This window comes from Moschus berezovskii, chromosome 18 (genome assembly GCF_049115385.1).
Source record: "Moschus berezovskii isolate FMDL1 chromosome 18, NW_MosBer_1.0, whole genome shotgun sequence".
Lineage (NCBI taxonomy): Eukaryota > Metazoa > Chordata > Mammalia > Artiodactyla > Moschidae > Moschus > Moschus berezovskii.
Genome location: NC_142477.1, coordinates 55,826,965 through 55,840,060, shown reverse-complemented (window position 1 = coordinate 55,840,060; position 13,096 = coordinate 55,826,965). Strand labels below are relative to the sequence as shown.

At 43.4% G+C, this 13,096-nt stretch overlaps 1 long non-coding RNA gene across 2 annotated transcripts in view; it reads right to left on the bottom strand.

Annotated features, from left to right (window-relative positions):
* The window catches only part of LOC148774994 (uncharacterized), a 322,880-nt gene that overhangs the window by 166,335 nt on the left and 143,449 nt on the right, over positions 1 to 13,096 (bottom strand). The gene's annotated exons all lie outside the window — the stretch shown is intronic.

The window sequence follows — 13,096 nt, the reverse complement described above, 5'->3', positions numbered from 1 at the left end:
TATGGCGCCAAATTTTGACACTGAAAACTTCAATTTATTGATGGCAACATTTCTAAAAGTTGCAATGACTATTTTTTCTTGGGTGCTATCAGGTAAAATATGTGGCTTTCCTTAGGAGCTAGTCACACATTTACAAAAGTTCACAATCTTTCAGTTACTATTGACCTATCAATCATAGAAGGTTTTGATACTAAACCTGACATTTGAGCAAGCCAAGCAGAACTCACAATTCAGTTTCTGTTCCCAGGCCTCTAACGCTGGTGTGTTCCGAGGATTATACTATAATACCTTGTGTTTTTATAGTACCTTTCTCCTGGGAATTTCAGAGTTATAGACTTTTGCTCTCAGCCTCACAAACATTTCAATGAGATAAAGAAAGTGAAGGATAAGTCTTCCAAGGAAAAGTTTAGTCATCTCTATCTGACTCAACACTTTCCACTGAGGAAAGCAGCTGGTCCAGTGGCAATAACCAGAGGCCTAGTCACGTCTCTGAGTTCATGCCTCTCTGTAACCGGAGATGAGTCTCCCTGTTGTCTCCATTTCTTCAGCGGTGGGGAAGGGTTAGCTATCAAATAGGGCAGACGTCCAATATTTACAGGGACTGGAGCACAAGTCCATATGGGCCTCTCTCCAAATGTTCTGTTTCTCCCACTTCCCAGGGTTCTACATGTGAAGGTCCTCATTTGGATGCTTGTGGACAGTGCACTGTGTGCACCTACCCTCCCAAATGTCTGTCCCTTGGCCGCCTCTGTGGCCCAAGCTTGAAAGATTGGGGTTTGGGAAAGTGTAGTTAGGAGGGATTCAGGTTTTGGGCTCCAAGGCCCTTGACCCTTGAGGAGGGGCAAGGTTGGAAAAAGAAGAAATGTCAGGGTGGAACCCTCCAAATTACAGGACCCAAGGCAAGGATCCATGTCTAAAATGTCACAGTCTAAGAGACTGTTGATGTACTTCCCAGAATCCTCTGTGGGACAGGAAGACACATGCCTCCAGCTGCTGGAAGTCCTGCAGCTCAGAGCCCTCAACCTCAATGACCATCTCTCCCTCTCTTGGAATAGCTCGAGACTGAAGACAGTTGCCTCAACTAACTCATATCCCATCCCTGATATATCCCATAGCTGATTGACATGGGTGTACAACAACCTGGACCCTTGTCTCAACTGTGGAAAACTCTGAAGGGACATCCTGTCCTCAGAGCTCCCCGAGACTTAGCTGAGGTCTTTACTGAGACTGCACCACAGTGAGATTCTCTTTTATACAGTCCTGTTTCCTTCCCGTCTTCCATACATCCTCTGTAGACTACCACCTTCTCAGAGCCTACTTCCTGGGGAACCTGATCTTCAACAAAAAGCAATGATGGAAACACTCTGAAAAACTGAACATAAGGAAACTGTAAAATACTTATTAAAAATAATCAACTAATGATAAAGGACAGAAATGGTATGGACCTAACAGAAGCAGAAGATATTAAGAAGAGGTGGCAAGAATACACAGAAGAACTATACAAAAAGGATCTTCATGACCAAGATAGTCACGATAACATGATCACTGACCTGGAGCCAGACATCTTGGAATGTGAAGTCAAGTGGGCCTTAGAAAGCATCACTACGAACAAAGCTAGTGGAGGTGATGGAATTCCAGTGGAGCTATTTCAAATCTTGAAAGATGTTGCTGTGAAAGTGCTGCACTCAATATACCAGCAAATTTAGAAAACTCAGCAGTGGCCACAGGACTGGAAAAGGTCAGTCTTCATTCCAATCCCAAAGAAAGGGAATGCCAAAGAATGCTCAAACTACCGCACAATTGCACTCATCTCACATGCTAGTAAATCATGCTCAAAATTCTCCAAGCCAGGCTTCAGCAATATGTGAACCGTGAACTTCCAGATGTTCAAGCAGGTTTTAGAAAAGGCAGAGGTACCAGAGATCAAATTGCCAACATCCGCTGGATCATGGAGAAGGCAAGAGAGTTCCAGAAGAGCATCTATTTCTGCTTCATTGACTATGCCAAAGCCTTTGACTGTGTGGATCACAATAAACTGTGGAAAATTCTGAAAGAGATGGGAATACCAGACCACCTGACCTGCCTCTTGAGAAACCTGCATGCAGGTCAGGAAGCAACAGTCAGAACTGGACATGGAACAACAGACTGGTTCCAAATAGGAAAAGGAGTACATCAAGGCTGTATATTGTCACCTTGCTTATTTAACTTCTATGCAGAGTACATCATGAGGAATGCTGGGCTGGAAGAAGCACAAGCTGGAATCAAGATTGCTGGGAGAAATATCAATAATCTCAGATATGCAGATGACACGACCCTTATGGCAGAAAGTGAAGAGGAACTCAAAAGCCTCTTGATGAAAGTGAAAGAGGAGAGTGAAAAGGTTGGCTTGAAGTTCAACATTCAGAAAACAAAGATCATGGCATCTGGTCCCATCACTTCATGGGAAATAGATGGAAAAACAGTGGAAACAGTGTCAGACTTTATTTTTTTGGGCTCCAAAATCACTGCAGATGCTGATTGCAGCCATGAAACTAAAAGACACTTACTCCTTGGAAGGAAAGTTATCACCAACCTTGATAATATATTAAAAAGCAGAGACATTACTTTGCCAACCAAGGTCCGTCTAGTCAAGGCTATGGTTTTTCCCGTGGTCATGTATGGATGTGAGAGTTGGACTGTGAAGAAAGCTGATCGCCAAAGAATTGATGCTTTTGAACTGTGGTGTTGGAGAAGACTCTTGAGAGTCCCTTATACCGCTAGGAGATCCAACCAGTCCATTCTAAGGGAGATCGATCCTGGGTGTTCATTGGAAGGACTGATGCTAAAGCTGAAACTGCAATACTTTGGCCACCTCATGAGATGAGTTGACTCACTGGAAAAGACTCTGATGCTGGGAAAGGTTGGGGGCGGGAGGAGAAGGGGACGACAGAGAATGAGATGGCTGGATGGCATCACCGACTCTGTGGACATGAGTTTGAGTGAACTCCGGGAGTTGGTGATGGACAGGGAGGCCTGGTGTGCTGTGATTCATGGGGTTGCGGAAAGTCGGACATGACTGAGCGACTGAACTGAACTGAACTGAATGCTTATTCATCTTTAAAAAAAAAATTGGGTCTTTCTTTTATACAAATATAAAATCAGATTTACTTTGTTGTTGTTGTTTAGTCACTAAGTCATGTTTGACTCTTTGTGATGCCATGAACCATAGCCCACCAGGCTTCTCTGTCCATGGGATTTCCCAGGTAAGAATACTGGAGTTGGTTGCCATTTCCTTCTCCAGGGTATCTTCCCAACCCAGGCATTGAACCCGCATGTCTTACACTGGCAGGCAGATTCTTTACCACTGAGTCACTAGGGAAGCCCAGGATTTACTTCAGGGTTAAACAAACTATGCCTGTGCATGTATTTGTTTACTCATTTTTTGCTGTTGTTGTTCTTGAAGAACTGAGGGAAGAGAGAAGTGATCTGGGGCAGGACGACTAAAAACAATGGTCCTCCACAGTCAGAGATCAAACAAAAGAATAAGACATTTCTGTCATTACAGTATGAAGTAAGAGGAAACATATGTTTTATCTCTACCTTTACAGAACTCTTAGCAGAGAGCTTCTTTACAGGTCATACTGAGAATGTTGCAAGGACTCCTAACCATTTAGAAATGCAATGCACTTATTTTCAGGATGGAGGGTGATTTTCTGAGTTGTATTGAAGGGACAGACAAGCAAAATCTATTCTTCCTAAAAGACAGAAAATGCATAATGTTCAAATGGCTTTTCCCCAGCTCAGTTCAGTTCAGTCACTCAGTCATGTCCAACTCTTTGCGACCCCAAGAACTGCAGCACGCCAGGCCTCCCCGTCCATCACCAACTCCCAGAGTTCACCCAAACCCATGTCCATCGAGTTGGTGATGCCATCCAACCATCTCATCCTCTGTCATCCCCTTCTCCTCCTGCCCCCAATCCTTCCCAGCATCAGACTCTTTTCCAGTGAGTCAGCTCATCGCATGAGGTGGCCAAAGTATTGCAGTTTCAGCTTCAACATCAGTCCTTCCAATGACCACCTAGGACTGATCTCCTTTAGGATGGAGATGGTTGGATCTCCTTGCAGTCCTAGGGACTCTCAAGAGTCTTCTCCAACGCCACAGTTCAAAAGCATCAACTCTTCAGCGATCAGCCTTCTTCACAGTCCAACTCTCACATCCATACATGACCACTGGTAAAACCATAGCCTTGACTCACTGGAAAAGACTCTAATGCTGGGAAAGGTTGGGGGCGGGAGGAGAAGGGGACGACAGAGAATGAGATGGCTGGATGGCATCACCGACTCTGTGGACATGAGTTTGAGTGAACTCCGGGAGTTGGTGATGGACAGGGAGGCCTGGCGTGCTGTAATTCATGGGGTCGCGGAGAGTCGGACACGACTGAGCGACTGAACTGAACTGAACTGAACTGACTAGATGAACCTTTGTTGGCAAAGTAATGTCTCTGCTTTTTAATATACTGTCAAGGTTGTTCATAACTTTCCTTCCAAGGAGCAAGCGTCTTTTAATTTCATGGCTGCAATCACCATCTGCAGTGATTTTGGAGCCCCCCAAAATAAAGTCAGCTACTGTTTCCACTGTTTCCCCATCTATTTCCCATGAAGTGATGGGACCAGATGCCATGATCTTAGTTTTCTGAATGTTGAGATTTAAGCCAGCTTTTTCACTATTGTGATTAGATAGCATGATCTGAGAGGAAGGAATCTGCAATCTAATCCTAAGAAGAGCCTGGGTTTGTTCTGCTCCTTTAGCATCTTAATGTCTTCCGTCCAGCAAAGTAAGATGATGGTTCATGTTGCTGCAGCTCAGAGACAAAAGGTTGATTCATCAAGAAAAGGTAACAAAGCAGTGATTGGCCATCGAGAAAAGAATTGTCAGAGAGATCATACAGTCCTCACTTGTCTTTGGGGCAGAAGGGAAAAAGATTTCCTAGGAGAGCACAATCGGAGAAGGCAATGGCAACCCACACCAGTACTCTTGCCTGGAAAATCCCATGGATGGAGGAGCCTGGTAGGCTGCAGTCCATGGGGTCGCTAGGAGTAGGACAGGACTGAGAGACTTCACTTTCACTTTTCACTTTCATGCATTGGAGAAGGAAATGGCAACCCACTCCAGTGTTCTTGCCTGGAGAATCCCAGGGATGGGGGAGCCTGGTGGGCTGCCATCTATGGGGTCGCACAGAGTCGGACACAACTGAAGCGACTTAGCAGCAGGAGCAGGAGAGCACAATAAGAAATCGTGGTCAGGAAGTTCACTTCCTAAAACCAATATCTAAAGCATCCCCAAATTTGGACACATTACTGAAAAATCTGACAAACAGTCTTATAAGAGGGAAAAGCAACTGAATTCAGTAGTGTCTGAAGCAACAATGGAGGTTCAGTGTTCAAGTACCACAGCTTTTCTTCCTAACAGGATAGTTTGTAAGTCTACTTTTTGTATCTTAATCAGTAGTTTTTATCTCCCCCAAGAAAAACAGAACAGGTACAGGATAAATCTTGTTACACATTGATATGTTCAGCATATAACCATGTTCCAGTGGATGGAATTGCTAAATCCCTGAGCCTTTAACATCAGTTCAGTCACTGTTGTGTCCAGCTGTTTGTGACCCCATGGACTGCAGCACGCCAGGCTTCCCTGTCCATCACCAATTCCCAGAGCCTACTCAAACTCATGCCCATCGAGTCAGCGATACCATACAACCATCGCATCCTCTCATCCCCTTCTCCTCCCACCTTCAATCTTTCCCAGCATCAGGGTCTTTTCCAATGAGTCAGTTCTTCTCATCAGGTGACCAAATTATTGGAGTTTCAGCTTCAGCATCAGTCCTTCCAGTGAATATTCAGAACTTATTTCCTTTAGGATGGACTGATTTGATCTCCTTGCAGTCCAAGGGACTCTCAAGAGTCTTCTCCAACACCACACAGGAAAGAGTAAATTCAGTGATAGAAGGGCAGGAAGATAGGAAGAAGGAAAAGTCATCTGAAAGGCTATCTTCACTGAACCAATGAACCCAGAGGAGAAGGATCCACCTATATATTCACAGAACTGGAAAGATTTATGCTCCTTCAAAATATTAACACAAACTGGAGATGAGTGAGTATGGAGGGGCTGACTGTGTCTTCAGTTCAGTTCAGTCGCTCAGTCGTGTCCAACTCTCTGCGACCCCATGAATCACAGCACGCCAGGCCTCCCTGTCCATCACCAACTCCCGGAGTTCACTCAAACTCATGTCCACAGAGTCGGTGATGCCATCCAGCCATCTCATTCTCTGTCGTCCCCTTCTCCGAAGTCCTAAAGTCATAGGCCATATTTTCATAGCCAAATGGTTAAAAGATAAAAATAGTTAATATTTTTATACTGTCTTTTTATATAAGAAGCTGTGTGCCAGGTACTTTATATTCTCAGCCACTCTGCAAGGGAGGGTATATCATCCCCACGTTATAGATGAGAAAAATGATACTCAGAGAATTAGGTGATTCACCCCAATCACCAAACTTGTCAGTGACAGAGTCAGGACTCAACCTCAGCTCTAACTCTCCAAAGCCCTCTGTTTTCCACTATGACCAAGTCTCTTAATCCTGAAATCAATGGCCAAAGCTTTAGTTGCTACTTTGAGTTGAAGAATTTCTGGGATCATTAAATCAGGATTTGTCAATTTGCTCTGCTTCTATTCTCTGAGACAGTCTTCTAATGATTCAAAAATATCTCTGTACCTTTGATGACCAGATCACCTGCAAATTTGACCTGGCAATTTTAGTGAGGTAAAAGGCTGCCAAGTGTGTTTATGGGATGCAGAACAATTTAGGTAGGCCTGTGCTTGTGTCTTTGTGTTCTAAGCTCAGTATCCAGGTACTGTGATTGTCACCAGCTCTGATGTCACTTATCTGCCATGGGTAGCAGGGTATGTTGTCTGCAAAGAGGGCGACCAATAAATTCTCCCTCTCTGAAGTCACTTACATGCTATGGATGACATGGTATATTGTCTGCAAAGATGGCCATCAGTAAATACTCTCATCTTTATAGAAACATGCCCATTAAGATTTCAAGACTATATCTGGGCTGTCTCTGCAGTTTTCTTTGCCAATAGAATGTGACAGAAGTGACTCAGGCTGAGCTCTGGACCCATGCCTCTAGAGACAAGATAGCTTCTCTTCTCACTTTTGTCTGGAATCCTGAGCTATTACACAAAGAAATTTAGTTATACTCTAAGTGGACACGCAATATGTAAAAAGAAGTCCCACTCAATAGCTAGTACTAACCACCAAAGGCATGACTAAACCACCTTGTATCAGCAAGCCCCAAAAGGACGCTGCCACATAAGAAAGCCAGGCTGACACCATGCAGAGCAGGAAAAAAGGATCAGCTGGACCCAGGCAACTCACAGAATTTTAAGAAATAATACAATTATTAATATTAGTGGTTTTAAGCAACTAAGTTATGAGATAGTTTATCATTTAGATCACTCACCTAGAGCCAGACATCCTGGAATGTGAAGTCAAGTGGGCCTTAGGAAGCATCACTATGGACAAAGCTAATAGAGGTGATGGAATTCCAGTGGAGCTATTTCAAATTCTGAAAGATGATGCTGTGAAAGTGCTACACTCAATATGCCAGCAAATTTGGAAAACTCAGCAGTGGCCACAGGACTGGAAAAGGTCTTCATTCCAATCCCAAAGAAAGGCAATGCCAAAGAATGCTCAAACTACTGCACAATTGCACTCATCTCACATGCTAGTAAAGTAATGCTCAAAATTCTCCAAGCTAGGCTTCAGCAATGCATGAACCGTGAACGCCCAGATGTTCAAGCTGGTTTTAGAAAAGGCAGAGGAACTAGAGATCAAACTGCCAACATCTGATAGATCATTGAAAAAGCAAGAGAGTTCCAGAAAAACATCTATTTCTGCCTTATTGACTATGCCAAAGCCTTGGACTATGTGGATCACAAGAAACTGTGGAAAATTCTGAAAGAGACGGGAATACCAGACCACCTGACCTGCCTCTTGGGAAACCTGTATGCAGATCAGAAAGCAACAGTTAGAACTGGACATGGAAAAAAAAAAAAGAACTGGAAATGGAACAACAGACTGATTCCAAATAGGAAAATGAATACATCAAGGCTGTATATTGTCACCCTGCTTATTTAACTTCTATGCAGAGTACATCATGAGAAACGCTAGGCTAGGGGAAGCACAAGCTGGAATCAAGACTGCCGGGAGAAATATCAATAACCTCAGATATGCAGATGACACCACCCTTATGGGAGAAAGTGAAGAAGAACTAAAGAACCTCTTGATGAAAGTGAAAGAGGAGAGTGAAAAAATTGGCTTAAAACTCAACTTTCAGAAAATTAAGATCATGGCATCTGGTCCCATCACTTCATGGCAGATAGATGGGGAAACAGTGGAAACAGTGGCTGACTTTATTTTTCTCGGCTCCAAAATCACTGTGGATGGTGATTGAAGCCATGAAATTAAAAGACGCTTGCTCCTTGGAAGGAAAGTTATGACCAACCTAGATAGCATATTAAAAAGCAGAGACATTACTTTGCCAACAAAGGTCCGTCTAGTCAAGGCTGTGGTTTTTCCAGTGGTCATGTATGGATGTGAGAGTTGGACTGTGAAGAAAGGTGAACACTGAAGAATTGATGCTTTTGACCTGTGGTGTTGGATAAGACTCTTGAGAGTCCCTTGGACTGCAAGGAGATCCAACCAGTCCATCCTAAAGGAGATCAGTCCTAGGTGTTCATTGGAAGGACTCATGTTGAAGCTAAAACTCCAATACTTTGGTCACCTGATGAGAACAACTGACTCACTGGAAAAGACCCTGATGCTGGGAGGGATTGAGGGCAGGAGGAGAAGGGGATGACAAAGAATGAGATGTCTGGATGGCATCATCGACTCAATGGACATGAGTCTGGGTGGACCCCAGGAGGTGATGGACAGGGAGGCCTGGCATGCTGCAGTTCATGGGGTCGCAAAGAGTCAGACACAACTGAGTGACTGGACTGAACTGAATAGGAAATTGATGCAGATGGGCTCAGTATTGTTATTGTCCCATAGCCAGCAATAAAGCAAAGGTCCATCTGTCTACTGGTGGCCAGCTTATACAGGATGCATTCTAGACACTGCAGGCAACCAGCTGCCAATGGAAAAGTCAAAGTCCAAGTCGCTCAGTCTTGACCAACTCTTTGCAATCCCATGGACTATAGAGTACATGGAATTCTATAGACCAGAATACAGGAGTGGGTAGCCTTTTCCTTCTTTAGGGGATCTTCTCAACCCAGGGATTGAACCCAGGTCTCCTGCAATGCAGGCGGATTCTTTCCCAGCTGAGCCACCAGAGAAGCCCAGCTACCAATGGAAAGTAAGTGGAAAAGAAAGACCCTCCTACCACCAGTTCATTCCATATCCCAAGTCAGCACTGAATTATACTGGATCATCTAGCTTGCTCAGCAGAGATGCTCCAAGACCTCTAGGTCAATTAATCATTCAGCTCTCTTCTGTAAACCAATGCTCTTCTTAATAAGTGCTAAATCAAAGAAGAATAACAAAACTATCATTCCAAAGCTATTGATCCCAAATCTTCGTTAAAATGAGCTTTAAATCTGGCCTCATAGAGCCCTATTACTGAGCTTCCCTTGCCAACCCTTAAGTCTCCCTTCAAACTGTCCCCAGATAACACTTCCAAATCCCTGCATTGATGTACAAAGAAATCCTGCCCCCTGTTATTCACTTCTCTGTGGGAGACAGAATCTCACCACCTCCATAAGAAGCTCTTCTTTCAGCTCCCAGAAGGGATCACAAATGACATGCTCCTCAATGAGGTGTTTTATTCAAGGGTGATATTTGCCCTTAGACCTACTTGGCACTGGTCATGTATACGTTTCTTCAGTTTTTCAGAGCCACTTCATTTGGAGCCTTTTTAAAATTTATTTCCCTACTGTATGGAGGAAAGTTTCATTTGACCTTCCTCGTATGGTATATGATGCGGAAACAAGTGAAAACTTGTTCTAATCCTGGTTTCATAAATTCACAATCTCTTAAAAATCTTCATTGCACAGAAAAACAATCTCTAAAAAAGGGATGAGACATACAGAAAATAGTGAAATTCATTCTACAGAGGGTAAATTAACTGGTTTAATTTGGAAAGAGGCAGGAGAAGGGAAGACTATATTATAGGGGAATTAGACTGGAGGTTTAATAATCACAGAGAGAAAGAACATCTGATTGTGTTTTCATAATGGTGGACCACCTTGGAAATGGTACTAAAAGATGGGGGTGGAGGGTGAGTAGGAGGGGAACTGCCTTGGTAAGAAATCCAAGAAGTCACAAGACTTGACTCTCAAACATGAGAAAAGGAGGTCAAAGAACAGGGCAAAAGAAAACTGCTCAAGTCTTTGAGACCAAATAAAAAGAGGAAATCAGAGTGGGAAAGTCCACTCTAGGAGTCTGAGAAAGTGTTCTTGGTAACAATCCTTAAAGATAGTCCAGTTACTTAAACAAAAATACTGTCTAGACAGGAGATTTTATCTTTTGTTATTTTGTATTATTTAAACATTTGAGGCTTATTTAAGTTCGTTAAGTTTTAGTAAAGATCATCGTTGTTTTTTTTTAATTAAAAAGGAAAGGAAATCCTTTCCTATGCTGGTCAACCAATTCCATATGTCACAGCATTTGGGACCATCTGAGCATGCTTCTCTACCTCACCACATTATTGAAGGTATAGTAGATGGAGACTGCCAAAAACAAAAACTTATTTCCTGTGTCTCATATAATCACGGAGTGACAGCTGTGCACAGCCTCTGTGCATTTGACCCTGAAGCTATGAATGGGCTGCCACAGCTATAGCAAAATTCCCTTGGTAGATAAGAAGTGTTTCTCTGCCTCCTCCTCAGATGCTTCTCAGTTCTTAATCTCCATCCTGACACTTCCATGAGCCTTTGAGTCCATTCCAGGCACTGCTGCTGCTGATTTAATTATTTGTATTGCTATCACAGACCGCAAAAACATCCATAATTAATCATTTTCTGGAGAAGGCACATGTCCGCTTTGAAACTGCATTTTCATTTTCAGAAGCCAGCATTCCAACAAAGGTATCACATCCTTATTTAAACTGAAATAAAAGGTTCCTCTGCTATTAGCCAGATTCCCTAACTCACCCAAGCTAGAACAACTAACATCTACCAGACCCTTCCTCTGTGCCAGACACTATAAAGGTCCTCACAAGGACCCTTTGGGAAAGCATGATTATCTTCCTCCATTCTCAAGCTAAGATGGTCTGATATGCCCTGGTTCCCAGGTGGCACTAGTGGTAAAGAATGTGCCTGGCAATGCAGGAGATGTAAAAGATGAGGATTCAATCATGGGTTGGGAAGATCCCCTGGAGAAGGGAATGGCTAACCAGTCCAGTATACTTGCCTGGAGAATCCCATGGACAGAGGAGGCTGGCGGGCTACAGTCCAGGGGGTTGCCAAGAGTTGGACATGATTAAAGTGACTTGAACATGCACACACATACCCTAGTGAGTGGCAGAGTTGGACACCTACAATTTTACCCCCGACTCCAGGGACTGTTGCTTCTTGGGAGTGTAGAAATAGGGAGCCACAGTTTACCAGATCGAGTCTCTTCAGGTTGGCTATCAAAGCTATTTCTACAAAATGTACTCATAAACCAGTTTGAATTTCTCAATTGATCTTAAGTATTGCACTTACCCAATCCATGGAAATTTATATTTAAGAGTATTATTGATTTGCAATAACTCTAAACCCAGATCTTCAGTATGGTAGGATGTAATACCTCATTCTTCTTGGGTAAGGAAGATATTTAAAGTTAGTCTATCTCCCTTCTTTCTCATTTCACATACTAAGTGAACCATTCCAGTCACTAGATTATCTACCACCAATGGCCTTTAACAGAAAAAAAGCAGAACAGCTTAAACAGCAGACAGGATCACTTCCTAACTCTCCACTGCACTGAAAATGGTATTTGGGATAATGTCTTCCCTTTATCCTCCAAGTGAATTCTCCATTCTTCTAAACCCTGCTCTCTGCCCTAGGAAGATGACATGTTCAGAATACATCAACATAACCCCTTGCTGTTGGCTCTTGTCAGATTTCACCAGTGGTACAGTGTCAGGAGATGAGAAGCAAGAAGACGGTAGGCGCGGGTGGTTTTTCCCCAGGAAATCCCCATGCTGGGCTGTGGGTTGGCTCTACTCCTCCATGGTCAGGCAGTCCTCTCTGTATACCTCTCTCTCTGGGTCTCCCTTGTACGCTGAGTCACACGGTCATGTCTGACTCTTTGTAACCCCTCCAGAGTCCTCTGTCCATAGTATTTTCCAGGCAAGAATACTGGAGTTGTTGTCACTTCCTACTCCAGAGGATCTCCCCAACCCAGGGATTGAACTGACATCTCTTGCATCTCCTACACTGGCAGGCAGATTCTTTACCACTAGCACCACCTGGGAAACCCCTTACCTTTCATTTGTTCCTTCAGGCCTGGCAGTATTAACAAGAACCATGGCATAGGGGTACACACCATCCTTGTCGCTTTTCCTAAGCCATGCTTGCATCCTTCTAAACTGACTTTTCATCAAACTCCCCTCAAATCACCTAATCTTAATGTGCCATCTGTTTCCCGTCAAAATCTTGACTGATACAATACTGAAAATGTTGGCAAGAACCGACAAGCTTCAGAAAAACATTACTGCTCTGTGAAATCCCTACTTAAGATAGAATCTCAAAAATTAGGAGAGAGAGCTTATTTTCTGAAGGCCAGGCTTTCATTTATTAGAGGTTAATTATGCACTGACTCAGATGAAGAAAGTAAGGTCGATTTCTTTGTGCATAAGTAAAAATATTCTAAACCTCATACAGCAGAAGAGAAAGAGATATGTTTATTTTTGCAGTTACCAGGGTTCAGGTGCCCTGGCCTCCAGTGTTGTTTGGGAACCCTAAATGTCTGACAGTACCACGGACCCTCACCTCCTACTTGTTCTTTCTTATTCTCTGGCCTTCTTAACTCAAAGTAACACAGAGGCCCATCTGCCTCCAGAAATCTG